General features: G+C 37.5%; 1 long non-coding RNA gene across 2 annotated transcripts; it reads left to right on the top strand.

The window, feature by feature from the left end:
• The first annotated feature begins 7777 nt into the window (after positions 1-7777).
• Positions 7778-11087, top strand: LOC134639688 (uncharacterized). Of its 2 annotated transcripts, none has more exons than XR_010095380.2 (3): positions 7778-7910; positions 10739-10786; positions 10958-11087. It is a non-coding gene; the product is annotated as an uncharacterized LOC134639688 (long non-coding RNA). The 2 variants fall into 2 exon arrangements; XR_010095381.1 differs by lacking the exon at positions 7778-7910 and adding an exon at positions 8257-8349.
• Positions 11088-14831: the final 3744 nt, after the last annotated feature.

The raw sequence follows: 14831 nt of genomic DNA, 5'->3' as shown, positions 1-14831 counted from the left end.
TACACACCAACAGCTCAGATTTCTTGAACATTAAAAAAAAAAAATCAAACAATTTTCTTTTTTTTTCAATCTTCTGTGTCTTCAATTGAGGGTCACAGGGGAAGGGGCTAGAGCCCGTTCCAGCAGATATAGGCAGAGTACACTCTGGACAGGTCACCTGTCTGTCTCTAAGAGAGGCTAAGAGAGTTAGGGTAACAGATCTATTGCTACAACTCTATGCGTGACTATGGGTTTCTGTGCTTACAGTACATAGGGTAAATTTTAGTGAGTCCTCTTAAAACAGACCTCACAAAAGCCTGATGTGGCTGGTTGTATGATAGCTTTGTCTGGGGATTAATCCAGTACATCTCCTCACCACCTTCATTTTAATGGTTCTGGGGTGTGTATTCATAAGTATTTTTCCCCACACCTGAATAAAAAATACTGGTATTTACAACTGACTAACAGCCTGACTTTAAACCTGATAATATATAACTCAGCACAGACACACAGAAAGAAAGTTCATACTATTTTTATTTTATACGATTCCCCAGTCTGGCAGTCTTTGCATGATGTAAATGTTACTGTAAGTGTCCAGGTTACTCTCACGTGTAACAGGTGTGCCAGTAGAAAAGAGGTGTCAAAAGACCTGCATCCTGAGGTTTCTCATGCAGGATTAAAGGAGCCAGACTTTGTTCAGATGGGTAGAATTTTAGTTTACATTGACCCTGGTTCAATAAGAGTACAGTTTAAATGAAGCATAGGACATTAAGGATATTTACTGGGAATATGTAGCTGAAAATAATAATTTCAGTGAACTAGTAACTTAATTACAATTAGCCATGAGATAAGCTAATAGCATTGTTTAAATAGTAACCACTTTAGTACAATATATGCTAAGTTTTGCACAGTAACTTTAAGCTAGCACCATAAAGACAGTAAAATATGTAATAATATCCACAAATGCATCTCAAAGCTGTTATATCAGCACTCGTTTTAAACCACATTAACCTTTTTAAGTCCTTACTGACATACATGTATTATATACACAATATGGATAAGATGTAAGATAAATGCTTTTTAGAAGCCTTTTGTGTTTATTTACACTTAGGTTGATTTCATTCACAAAACTGGGATATAATTGATTTTCTGTTATTTATGTCACATTTACTGTACAATACAAACAGTATTTTGTAACTCTTCCTTAGACTGCAACTAGGAAAATCTTGAACAGTTGCAACAAAAAAAATAGTGTTGTTGGAACAGTTACAACATTACAGAGATCAGATATTTTTTGTATTTACATGCTGTATTCAGTGCTAGAACTGTTCTTCTAAAGCAGAGGTTCCCAAAGTGTGGGGCCCGCCCCCTTGGGGGGAGCGCAGAGCCATTGCAGGGGGGGCGCGGTATGAAAAGAAAAAAAAAAAATGAGCGCTTGGACACTGCTAGCATAATGGACAGGTTTTTGACGGGGCTCCCACACAAACGCAAAGCAGGAGATGAAGCATCGCCAAATATGTTTCCAAACCAACTTCCTTCCAAGCCAAAGACTAGAAAATATGGTGAAGCATATCTTCCCTTTGGCTTCACTTGAACAAGTGCCGAGGTAGTCTCCCCTGCAAAATTAGTTTTCCCTGCGTTGGGAGCACGCGCAGGGCTCTCCAAATCACGGACAAACAGCATCCCACATTCTTGATTTTTAGTTCACAAACACTTCCTGTAATAACTAACTACTCCTGACATTTTGGAGATGTTAGCTCTTTATGCAGTAAAGTTACAGTAGGATACAAATAATATCAGGCTGATCCTGCCGTAATTTGTTCCCCCGGTTCAAATCACGGACAAACAGTATCCCACAGCTGTTTTTGTTTTTGAACCAGAGAGGCATTTTTTGAAAAATGTATTGATAGCAATGTTGAATATTATTACACAGGAAAAAAAAACAACTACACGTAAAATAATTACACCGTGACGCCTCTGCCTTTCTAAATGGAGGGACAGTAACTGCCTGTGTATATGTAAGCGTATAAAACCTGAAGATAGTAAGATTAACAGTAACAGTATTGTGTCTCTATCCGCCATTCTGCAATCCAGCTCATGTAAACAATAACGTGGCGCACAGCGTGACGTAAAAAGAGGCACATACCTTTGACGTTGCATGACGAACTCTGTATTCCTCGTCCACGCGTAAATGCAAAAAAGGAGTTTTAAATAATCTCCGTTTTCGGTGAATCGCAACGCCGTTTACGTGTTGACGAAAAGCCCAAACGCATAGAAACAGCTGCGTTTTCAAAAATACTCGTGTAGGTGTGGACGTAGCGTAAAAGAGTTAGTAGTGTATTTTATTACTACCTGTAATTTATTGCCGTTTACTTGTATTTTCTTAATTGTTTACTAAATGTTTGAGGTGTGAAATAAACCGCAATGGAGTTTGTAAACAAAATATGGGTGTGTGTGTTTGGAGGATGTGTTTGTGCGGGGGGGGGGGGGGGGGGGGGGGGGGGTTAGGTGGTGGGGGGGCGCGAACATTTTTCTTGTAAAAAAGGGGGGCCTGGCAAAAAAAGTTTGGGAACCACTGTTCTAAAGGGTATCTGTCTTAAAAAAAAAGATCTTTTACATATGCTATTACACACTGATCTAAACTAAATTAGGTGTTATCAAAGTGAATGATGCAGACCTAAAGATCCTCATCATCTCTCTAAGAGTGTTGATTTTTTTTAAATTGTGGTGTTCATCTATATTAAAACACAGTAAGCATTATTCAACATTTAAATTGAATTCTATGCCAGATTTATTTTGAAATTCCAAACATTAGTAAATTTTAGCCCCAGAAGAGAGAAAGGAGATACTTTCAGCTTTATATTTGTCACTACGGGTCACCACAGCAGGTGGCGCTACATGTTTGATTCAACAGAGTTTCATGCTGAATCTCCTCTTTGATACAACCTCAAAGAAGATTTGTGTTTCCAGATGTAATCGAACCATCAACCTTTTACTTGCCGCATAAATATACCACAATATGGAGCCACCCTAAGAGAGAGAGATTAGGATACATTCTTTCACAATAGTAATTACTGCCATATTTCTTTTTTTATTGTAAATACTAGCCACACTTTTACTAGAGAAAGTATACTTAGAAAGGGAAAACACAGCTCAGATATTTTTTGTCTTTGTCTGCATTATTTAGTGAACTGTGGCCTTTTGTGGACAGGTTTAACTGGTCTTGTAAGGAAGTGCCTCTATAAATGTTTTAAAGACATTACAGTCCAGTCTCTTTCTTTGCAAGCTTCTTAGACTACCATGACCTGGATGACTGAGAATGTACAGAGAGCTTTCCAAACCTGCTTGGCCCTTTGTGAAAATCAATTGCCAATAAAACCTAATAACTGGTTGTGTCACCCTTGGCTTCAAGATTCGCAATCAAGCAATTATGATAAAGGGCAAGTACTCTTTTCCATCACACTGGTGGAATTTTGGCCCATTGTTTTTGGAAGAATTGATCAAATTCAGTTTTTGCAAAAATAAATCTTCACGTGCTAAAATGTTTCTGTGATATGTACAGCTACTGCAAGAGATGTCGGTTTACAACTAATTAAGCAACTAGTTAGATCATGATAGACACTACTGTATTTTTGGTCCTAATATTGAAAAAATACAAATAATTTTTAAATATTTGTATTTTGTCAACTGACATTCTGTACTTTGTAAATGATGCTAAAGAGCACTTAAATACCTATTGTTTCAAAGGCTAATGTCAACAGACGATAATATTAATGACTAATGTACTTGTGACACATGTACTTGTGTAAAGGATATGATTGGTGAAACTCCACTTATTCATTAAAAGCAAACAAGCAGAACAGTTCAGAAAAAAAGTATTCTTGCTGATGACAACAAACAAACAATCATAAATGTGAGCACTAAAAATCTGACAGATCAAAAAAGTCGTTAATGGTGTGTTGTGGAGATTCCAGGTATGTACTTAAATGTGGGAATCTATTTTCATCTGCGTGTCACCAAAGGGAAGAGCTCATTAAGTGCATTTGAGTGCATTTAAAATAGTGTAAAGAGTTTCACCTGTCACTGTAAGAGAAGCACAGGACTGTATAATTGTCATGGTCCTGAGTCTGGTGACTCAGTGTTTGTTTTTTGATTATTAATACTGTTTGTTTCTGTTAGTTTCTGGTTTAGTGATTTTTAGATCTTAGGTTTTGTATTGTGCCTCCTGTTTGTTCTATGTGTCACGTTGAATCAGTTATGTTTTCTTGTCTATGTTCGTGTATCCCCCAGTTAGTCATGTGTCCCTGTCTCTGTTACTCTTGTATCTGTGCTCCATGTTCGCTGTCTTCCCTGTCAGCCGTGTCTCCTTGTTAAGTCTGCGTCTCTGTGCTTGTCTTGTATTTCCTGTTTTACTTTGACAGTCTCGCGTCCTTTGTTAATGTTTTCAGTTTTGCTTCCTCCCCACCTCGTTATGTTTGATCACTCCCAGCTGTGCTCTCCTGCTGTGTCTCATTCCCTCGTTACTCCCTTGTGTATTTAAGCCCTGTGTTTTCCCCTGCACGTTTGTGTTCCAACTTGATGATAATCAGCCAACAGGAAAGCTGCTGAGCATTACGTGGAAGTGTGATAAAAATCATTTGAATGTGAATGGCGAAGTGTCCGGGCCCTCGGGTGGGATCCACTCCACCATTTGCTTTGAGGCCAGGCCCATCAACCATAGCGGCCTGCTCCATTGCAGTCCTTGCTTCTGCAGGACTTCCTCAGGCCAGTCTTGAGTCTGGCAGGCTGAACCCTGCTGCCCCCCTGGCTCAGCCTTTGATGGCAGCAGGGCCTTGACCAGACCAGCATGTACATATTATTACATATTATATATTTATATTTGTAAATAGTTTGTTTTCAACACTGTGGGGTTTTGGTTGCACCATCTCTTCGTGGAGTGTCTTAAAGAGTTACTCCATATGGAATATGTAACGGAGTGGAAAGATTGAAGCTGGCTTATGTGCACACATATGCAACAACAAAACTACAAGGCTACCACCAAATTTCAGTTTCGTCAGGACTATGATGAAATTATAAATTATTATTAATGAAGAAATCATTATCATCATTTTTCACAGTACAAACTCTGAAAAAAGTGCAAAAAAGTGGTGCAAGTAGGCATACAAATGTTCAATGTAGTTGCCTGGATCAATATGTGAAGGAAATGACCAAAAATATTTTCTCTTGTGCAATGATGTGAAATGCTTTAATTTTATAGAAAGTTACAATATTGTAACTGATATAATTCAGTCAAGCGTAGCAAATTCTTAATTGTATTAAAAATAATTTAAATGTGATCAAAAGAGGAAGTGAGATGCCATAATTTTGAAAAAAGTTCTTTAACCACTAAAAAAATATTTTGTTACTTTACTTAAGTAGAATTTTCAGGTATTTTTACTTGAGTATTTATTTTTCTGACAACTTTTTGCTTTTACCTCCTACATTTTTAAACAAATGTATGTGTTTTATACTCTTTACATTGTCAAAACAGACTCGTTACTTCTGGTTTGACGCATTTGAGGGGAGTTACTATTTCACATCACTGCGGGCCTTCAAACATCAAACCAATCTGAGGTCAAACAGTAACACAGGAAAGACAATCCTGTGTATTAGTCACCAGGGGATGTTGGGTAAAACGAGATGAAAGAACTGTCGGAGGTTAAACTGGGCTGGTTATTTATTTTTTTGACACGACACTGAATGACTGCAGGTGTCCATAACCGCAGATGCAGTACTTCAGCATCTATAGCTAGCCCTACAGAAGAAGAGCGAATAAAGTGATAATATAATATTTTTAAGTTGCAGGAAATTTCAATTTTCAACATTTCTATCAGCTTAACAAACATCAACAAACATACAAAGTGTTTGTGTGCAGTTTGTCACACTGTGTGTTGCTAGCTAAATGCTAACTGCTGTTTTTCACAGGGAGGGGAAAGAAAGAGAGCTAACTTCACTCAGAGAAAGATAAGAAAGACACGACAGGAGAGGAGAGGAAGAAGAGAGGTTAGATTTAAAGTTAAGGATGCGCAGTGGTATTTGATAAAGTGGAAATTTAAAGCTTACATGTAAGTCCTCATGTTTTTAAATTAGATATTGGGTCTACATGTATGGCATTTTGTTTTTAACAGTCTAACTGTTCTTTAAAGGTTGCATGAAAATCCTCTGCAGTTTAGTGCAGGATAAACTGGTTAGTTTGCTGAACTGTGATGGATTTAAATTGTGTGTTGCTGGAGCCCAGTGACTGTGGTGCTCATGGTCAGAGTTAGGTTACATAAAGGGTAGTAGAGATGAATTTGAAGTTAGGCTGATAATGGCTTTATAGTGTAAAATATAAAGACACACAAACAGTGTACTGTTAGTGTAGAGGATGGAAATTAGCCAGCACAGCTCAACAGAAATTATTGTGAGTTGTGATTCTTTTATTACAATTAAAATTTAGACTGAAATAAAGTTTGTATTCCTATCTACTAATATTATTACATTAATATAGCACAAGGTAAATTAGCTTTGCATAAAAGGTGATAGAAATGTTCCTCAAGGAGCTACTTTCTAACTTTGAGTACATCTCAGAGTCCGTACCTTTCTACTTTTACTTGAGTAAAGAATTTGAATCAGTACTTCAGCTTTTACTGGAGTATTTTTTTAACACTTATATCTGTACTTCTACTTAAGTACACAAGGTCTGTACTTTTTCCACCTCTGCTCAGAGGTAAGTTTCTAAATGTGCTGATGAGGATGTGGTATGCAGCTCTGTGGTTATTGTAGTTCAGCAAACCTCACAAAGAGTACTGCTTCATCAACACGGTTTCTCACACACTTACGTGTTTCTTTGTACACATTTTCACCGCATGTGCTGGACGGCAATGTTGTTTTTTCCGCTGGTCAGATCCCTACTTTATATTGAATTATTTAAAAGAGTAGCAGCACATTTAACTCCAAATCTTGAAACAGTGTCAGAGGACCACTGTGTGAAAAATCAATTTAAAAAGAAAAGTAACTAACTATCTGTGAGTCCTGGTATTCTGTCTGTTTCAGCCTAGAAAAGAAAAATACAAACTAAACATCACATATAAATAGTATTAAAGAAAGATGTGTGTGGGCCAGAAGGGGTGGGAGCACTGGGAAAGTATGTGTATCTCTCATGAGAGATAGAGACACCCAAATGAGTCAGGATGAAGTCATTAGGAGCCCACATGGCAATCCAGGATGTTATTTAGAGCCAGATCTGCAGAGTTTTTATTCTGTTCATATTGTTTATACTGTGATTTCTTTTTAGTTATTTGAAGGTTTGAATTGGGTTTGCCAAACATATTGCCTATTTCATCGTTTTCAAAGTTTTTTTCCTTTTTGCTGCTTGATTAGAAATACGATCTTTTACCCTTTTTTTGTTTTTTAACTGATGCTTCCAAAGTCTGGGGTCATTTTTGTTTGTTCACTGGAGTTTTTGCAATGAAAGTCTGCTAACTTTCAGATTTTTGCTTTCACATTTATGTAGCTCTTTATAGTTTTTTGGTTTTGTCTTTTTTACAAATTATGATTTTGAGAGGAGAGGAGAGCCGGAAGAGGGGCGCCCGATCTGGCTTCCCACACCTCCACACTGCCTCCCAGAAAAGGGAAGAAGAGCAGAGGGGAGAAGAGTGGAATATTTCTTTTCTCTCGCGGTTAGCTGACTGCCTTAGCTGCCCAAGTGATGTCAGCCCTTTTTAACCATAGCCAGTGACTGGTCCTCTCAGCAGTGTTAGCTAGTTCTCTTATAGCTTGCCGTTGCGCCTGTCCTCTGATCCCAATCCCAACAGCAGCTTTGCTGTTGTGCTGGCAACAAAGCCCCTGCACCCCAATTCCACCGGGTGCACCTTGATCTTCCAGCCTCTGCCCTCTGCCTCAGCTGCCAAGTTGGTATACCGCCGCTTCCTGCGCTCAAACGCTTCCTCAATTGCTTCCTCCCATGGTACCGTCAGCTCAATGACGTACGCGAGTTTTTGGGAGTTAGACTAAAGGACGAGGTCTAGTCGCAAAAAAAATGTGTACAAAGTTCTCATTAGACAAGTCGGTGTTGACATTTTGTTGGGCCACTCATTCTAGTGATGGGTCGTTCGCGAACGAAATGGCTCTTAGAGCCGGATCTTTGACGTGAACAACGCGAGCCGTGGGTTTTTTTCTTTCTTTCTCTCACCCTCTCTCTTGCACTTTTTTTCCGCTTCACTCCACACGCGAGCCTTGTGCTTTGCGCTGGGCAGAGGGGGGAGGGGCGGTAGTTACAGTCGCAGTAGCACAGGAACAGAGCAGGGGAGAGAGGAAGAGAGCCAGGGACAACAATGTCACATTAGAAAGGTATAGTAATCATCCACAACTATTTTCAGTTGCAGATGATAAAGGATTCAGAAAGTTTATTCATGCAGGCCCATATGACAGAGAACATGCATCTTCTTTTTCATATTTTAATTTATATTTAATTGTGTTGTGGTTTGCAGTGTTTTGTGTTGTGTCATTTTAAATTTGTTTAAAAGGAAAAAGCTGAAAATATAAATAGTTAAAAGATGAACTGTGACTAGTTGGTTTTTGTATTATATGATTTATTTATTACATTTTATGTGGAGTGAATAAATAAAAGTATATTTACGGTGGCTCCTAGAGACAAAGCAGCACGTACAAACTTCAAAACACGTACAAACCCTGAAGCACGTACAAACTCCAAAACACGTAAAAACTCAGGTTATGTCCACACATACCCGGGTATTTTTGAAAACGGAGATTTTTCTATGCGTTTGCACCTTTCGTCCACATGTAAACGGCGTTTTCGGTCACTGAAAACGGAGATTTCTAAAAACGCCTGTCAGGGTGGATATTTTCGAAAACTCCATTTTTACATTTATGATGAGGAAAACGGAGAAAACGCAGCGTCAAAGATGTGCGCCTTTTTTGACGTCACACTGTGCGCCACGTTATTGTTTCGGTGAAATGAATTTCTACAATACTGTTACTGTTAATTGTACTCTCTGCAGTGTTTAAATGCTTACATATACACACACAGTTACTGTCCCTCCACACATACAACTCGGTTCTGCTTCTACGCCCCATCTTTGTTTACTATTTCCCACCGAGGCTTCTAGACTTCTGATTGGCCAACATTTCTACACGTTTAGGAATATATCAGCACTTGTTGCTTTGGCATGCTCCTAGCAGCGTTTTCCTTTATTTCTGCATTTACATGTGGACGGGATTATTTTTTAAAACGAAAACAGAAAATCTCTGTTTTCAAAAATACCCGTGTACGTGTGGACGTAGCCTCAGAAGCACATAAAAACTCCAAAACATGTACTAAAGACAACAGAAGTGCTCCAGAATGCTAGGCGCAGTGTTGAGCTTTTGTTACCGAGAGGCTACACAAGCCAGCAAGTACCAACGACCAGTGTGTGGTAGTAAGAGGTAAATGAACTTTTTTTTTTTATTATTTGAATATATATGAGTGCTTGTGTATAAATACACAAACAATACACATATGCTTTCAATTGTGTAATTTAAGTGATCTAGGTAGCTCTGTTTTGGAAATTCAGTTAACGCTAGAAATGTGTTTTAGAGTTTGTACGTGCTTTTTGGAGTTTGTACGTGTTTTGTCTCTAGGGGCTTGAAATGTTAATACAAATACATGTACTGAAGGGGCATGTTTTCTCCCAGTGCGAGGCAGCCTGTCTGAAAAGATGCATATGAGGGAAAATCTTTGACAGCTATAACAGAAGAAACCTTTTTTTTTTTTTTTTTTTGGTTAGGTTTTTTTTTTTAAGCCAAAAACAGCAAACCCAGTCATTAATGGCCTCTCAGTCTGTTAAAAATGTTCAGGAATATAACATAACCAAGAAAGAGAGCGTAACTTTCATGACATCGATTTCAAATAAAGATTTTGTGTATTTAGTTGTTTGGTATTTTTTTTTGACATTTTAACACAGTGTTACCTGTTTAAGGTAAGTAATTATTGTAAATTTATTATAATAATTTCGAGGCCATTTTCATGGACATTTTGATCTGTCACAGTAAAAAAACCCACAGGGCTGCACTCTGTTTCTTGCACCGAATTATTTCCTTGTGAGCATGGTACTAAAAGAATAATAAATTACAATGTGAAATATTATACTCAATAAGTAAATATGTCTGGGAGTAAAATGCTGAGTGCTGCGAAGCCCTCTGAAACTGACACTTAGGGGTAATTCAGAGAGTTAACATGCGAGACAAAGCATTGCTGATTAAAGGTCTGTGTTGCAAGTGAGATCAGGCTGACACTGTTTAATCTTTCTGTAAATTATATTTTCTCAGTCAGGAAGAGGTAATAACATAACATAAATAAAATAATCTCGATTATCCCCAATAAACTGTAAGCATCAGCATCAAAGGATTATCCTAACCTCTATTTTCAGATTTTGTGACAACTCATAGCACATATGTAAAATTTTTGTTTTTATACTACTCCCAATTCCTGCACTGTCAATGTTATTTGGTGGTATTACATTATGAGAATGCATATTATTGTTAGTAAATGAGTCCATAAAAATTTTGAATATTCTGGATGATAATTTTTATATCTTGTCTACAGCAGAAAAAAATGCAGCTTATATAGAGGAAGTAGGAGGAAGGCAAATTTGACGTGCTGCATTTGCACGTTGCATGAATTTAAAAATAGAACCAGACTTGACTGTGGTTCATGGGTTTTAATTCTTCTCACTCACAGGCATGGCTGCTCATCTCATCGTTCTTCTCCTCTTCAGTGTGCTCAAAGGTTGGTCACAGCATTCATTTAAACACCTCATTTTTCAAAGGTGAATCTCAGCAGATTATTACATTATTAGATTAATGACTATTGATAAATTTTGTGTTATTCACTTTTGTACTTTACAATACTTTAAAGTGTCCACAAAGCATTCAAATACTTTATTTGTTCTTGTTGCAGGAGTTCACAGCATAACTACACTCAGTAAAGTATCAGTGGAAGCTGGACAATCTATCTCCATCCCATGTTTCTATGAGTCCCAATACATAAACCATGTGAAGTACTTGTGTGAAGGATATTTATGGGAGTCCTGCAGATATGTAGTAAAAACAAACAAATCAGACCCTTCAGGAAAATATTTAATCTCTGATGACAAAAAACAGAACATTTTCACCGTTACTATAAACGAGCTGACAGATAAAAACACTGATTACTGGTGTGTGGTGGAGATTAATAACGGACAGGATTATAGACAGTATTTTCAACTGTTAGTTTTCAGTGGTAAGTGCCTATTTTCATGCACATTTCAAATAGTTTATTTCCTTCAGAAAAAAACAACATGTAACTTTTTTTACAAAGACTGAATGTGCTCATATTTGTCATTCATTCATTAGATGTGAAGTCTGAATTACCAATTAATTTTTTTATTGAGTACTTTTTAAAACCTGTTTGTTTTTTATTTGTTTTACCTGAAGGCACTCCGAGTCTCTATGTTGATCATCAGAGGATTACAGGATATATTGGAGAAAACATAACTATTAGATGTCACCACAGTAACTCTGGAGAAATGAAGTGGTGCAGGCTGGGCAGGAACTGTGTGACAGGATCATCTTTATCCACAGATGGAACAACAGCGACGGTTTATATGAGAGAACAAAATGTTTTCACAGTGACCATGAGTGGACTAAAGTCAAACGACAGTGGCTGGTATTTGTGTGCTGAAGGGGACATTCAGATACCAGTATATTTAAATGTTACAGAGAAACCGATTACTAGTACTACTACTGCAGGTAATAATAAATGTTCATGTTTTACATGAATTGTACATATTGTAAATGTTAGGACTAAGAAGTATTAGGATAATAATTGTTACAATACTCTACTGATGATGTTCTTTGTTGAAATATAGCCACAACCCCTACAACTGCTACTGGCAGTAGTACTACTCATACTGTTGCTGGAAGTGGAACAATTACTACAGTAGAAGAAAATAAAGAACACAGGTCAAATAATTTTTTCTTCATTTCTTCATATTTTTATGCAGTAAAATCTTTTGTGTAAGAAAGATTCTACAAACATTTTTACAGATGCTATTATTACTTATTGAACTAAATTCTGTTTATAAACTTCATGTCGCAGAGCTTCATTTGACCCAAAGATCCTCATCATCCGTATGAGTATGTTGATTGTAATTGTGATGTTGTTCATCTGGTTTATAATGAGACACAGTAAGTCTATTAGAAATTTGATTAAAATCCATTTCAAATTTATTTACAAATCTTTAAAAATAATTCAATATTTAAGTTATTGTGCATTGTTACAAAGAGTCAGTAACAGTCATTTTGTTTTATTAGAGCAGAACAAAGCAGAATCATCAGCCACAGCAATGGTAAGTTGTACTGATTTATTTCTATGTGGGCATCGTACATGATACTAAAAAAAATAGAGAAAGTGAAACAGTTTCATAATTACAGTTTGGCAGATGTTTGAACAGTGTTTTGTTCTTCAATGCAGGGTGGAGACGAAGTAACATCCTCTGAAGTCAGACCCAAGAAAGAATGTTCACCCAAGGTAACCAACCACAGCAGTATCAAGCAATTCAAATCTAAGATTTTCAGTGAACATACCAGTCATCTGAGAGCAGGGGCGGATCTAGAGAAAAATTTTTGGGGTGGCATGAGGGTGGCATGGAGATCAGATAGGGTGGCAAAGTCGAAGCCATTTCTTTACACATTTGCAGGTGCTACATTTTCTAATACATGCCATATATAGTGTCAAAATACATCAATTTTTGTTTAAATTAACGTAGTCTAACATTCTTTTTGGCATTAGCCGAAATAACTAAATATTTCAGTAAATTTTGGATTTTATGTACTGTATAGCCTATACAACAAATAAGCATAAATCCCAATAAGTACAAAATCCAGAAACCTACACAATACAAGGTGGATTAAGTTGGACTTGTATTTTTAATTAAGTTTCACACTCTTTTTATGTTGGAAATACATTCAAAAGTGTATTACATTCTTACATTTACAGCAAAAGGTCAGAAATCTGCACTTTACAAAAAACACTGAACAAAATAATATGAAAAAAAATTTTTCACCATCAGGATTCACTAGTCAAGTACTTAAAGTTTATTTTTCATTACATTAGGCCACGTTGAAGAATATTGTGTCTACAACAGCTGAATGCGGCGATTTCCATGTTGATGAGCAAACCGTCTGACAAACTCATCCAAATCCAATGCTTTTGTGCGTTTGGACTCAATACTGAGTATAGACAGATTGGACAGTCTTTCCTCTGTCATAGTTGATCGTAAATAGTATTTAATCATCCTCAAAGCAGAAAAGGTCCTTTCACAAGATGCACTGCTGACAGGCAACACTACAGCTATTTTGCACAGCCGGAACAGTTCAAAAAACACATCATTATACGACTCCAAGAAACTCACAAATTGTAGGAGAGTGGTAGGAACGGTTTCATCACTCTTTGCAAGTCTTTCTAAGACTCGCCTAATCTGAGGTACTTCATGCTTCAGATCATCAGTATTTGAGTCATAAGCACGGGCAAGAAGTAGTACATCCTCCTCTCTCAAAAATGTGCCACTTGATGGATTTAATGCCTGAACACCTTTCATAATATTACAGTTCAGCCTAGAAAAGCGTCTTTCCACTTCTCCCATCATACAATCTATAACTGGATAGAATACTTGGATTCTGAACATTTGTTTGCTGTCTGGGTCTGCATGCTGTCCAAGGGTAGAAGTAACAAGAGAATCATGAAGTTTTCTTGCTTTCTGTATTGATCGTTTAGGGATGTGTTGGGTTGAAATGCCACTTTTTTCACATGTTTCTACAATATCAGTCCACAGGTCATCAAAAAAGGATTCAGTTCGGTAATAAACCATTGTCTCCTTAAGCGATTCAACTAGGTTTATAGCCTTAGACAGGTCAACAGTTTTGGACTGAAGCATTTCTGATAACACATTAGAATCACTCAATACTTTTCTGAAGAGTGCAAGGCATCCAACAAAATTCAGATCCATTTGAACCAGAATGCCCTTTGCTTCTACAGCTCTTTGTGCATTGTTCTCTGATGAGATCTCTTCTAGTACACGCAAAATTGCAGGCAACCTGTCCATGATATTGCGACATGCTATATGTCTAGAAGACCAACATGTATCACTAAGGCGCTGCAGTTCTCTTGGTACCCCATGAAACATTTCCTGCTGCACTGTCAGCCATTTCTGATGGACGTAAGATCCAGATATGAATGTGTATAATCGTTCTAGCAAAGAAAAGAAATTTCCTGCATCAGGCACACTTTGGACTGCATCTACTATGACAAGGTTTAAGCAGTGGGCACTACAGTGAATGTAGAAAGCATACTTTGCCACCTCCTTTATCCTAGCTTGTACACCAGAATGCGACCCACTCATCACAGATGCTCCATCATACCCTTGGCCAACAAGGTTCTGTCTGTAGTCCAGCCCATGTTTTTCTAAACAGCCAATAATCTTGCTGGTCAGCCCAGCAGCATCCAGTCTGTCTGCCTCTTGAAACCCTAAGAAACTCTCGTGTATTGCACCATTATAGTACAGGGTGGGCCATTTATATGGATACACCGTAATAACATGGGAATGGTTGGTGATATTAAAGTCCTGTTTGTGGCACATTAGTATATGTGAGGGGGCAAACTCCTCAAGATGGGTGGTGACCATGGTGGCCATTTAGAAGTCGGCCATCTTGGATACAACTTTTGTTTTTTCAATAGGAAGAGGGCCATGTGACACATCAAACTTATTGGTAATGTCACAAGAAAAACAATGGTG

The sequence above is a fragment of the Pelmatolapia mariae genome, linkage group LG13, assembly GCF_036321145.2.
Source record: "Pelmatolapia mariae isolate MD_Pm_ZW linkage group LG13, Pm_UMD_F_2, whole genome shotgun sequence".
Classification (NCBI taxonomy): Eukaryota; Metazoa; Chordata; class Actinopteri; order Cichliformes; family Cichlidae; genus Pelmatolapia; species Pelmatolapia mariae.
This window is presented reverse-complemented; position numbering and strand designations above follow the sequence as displayed.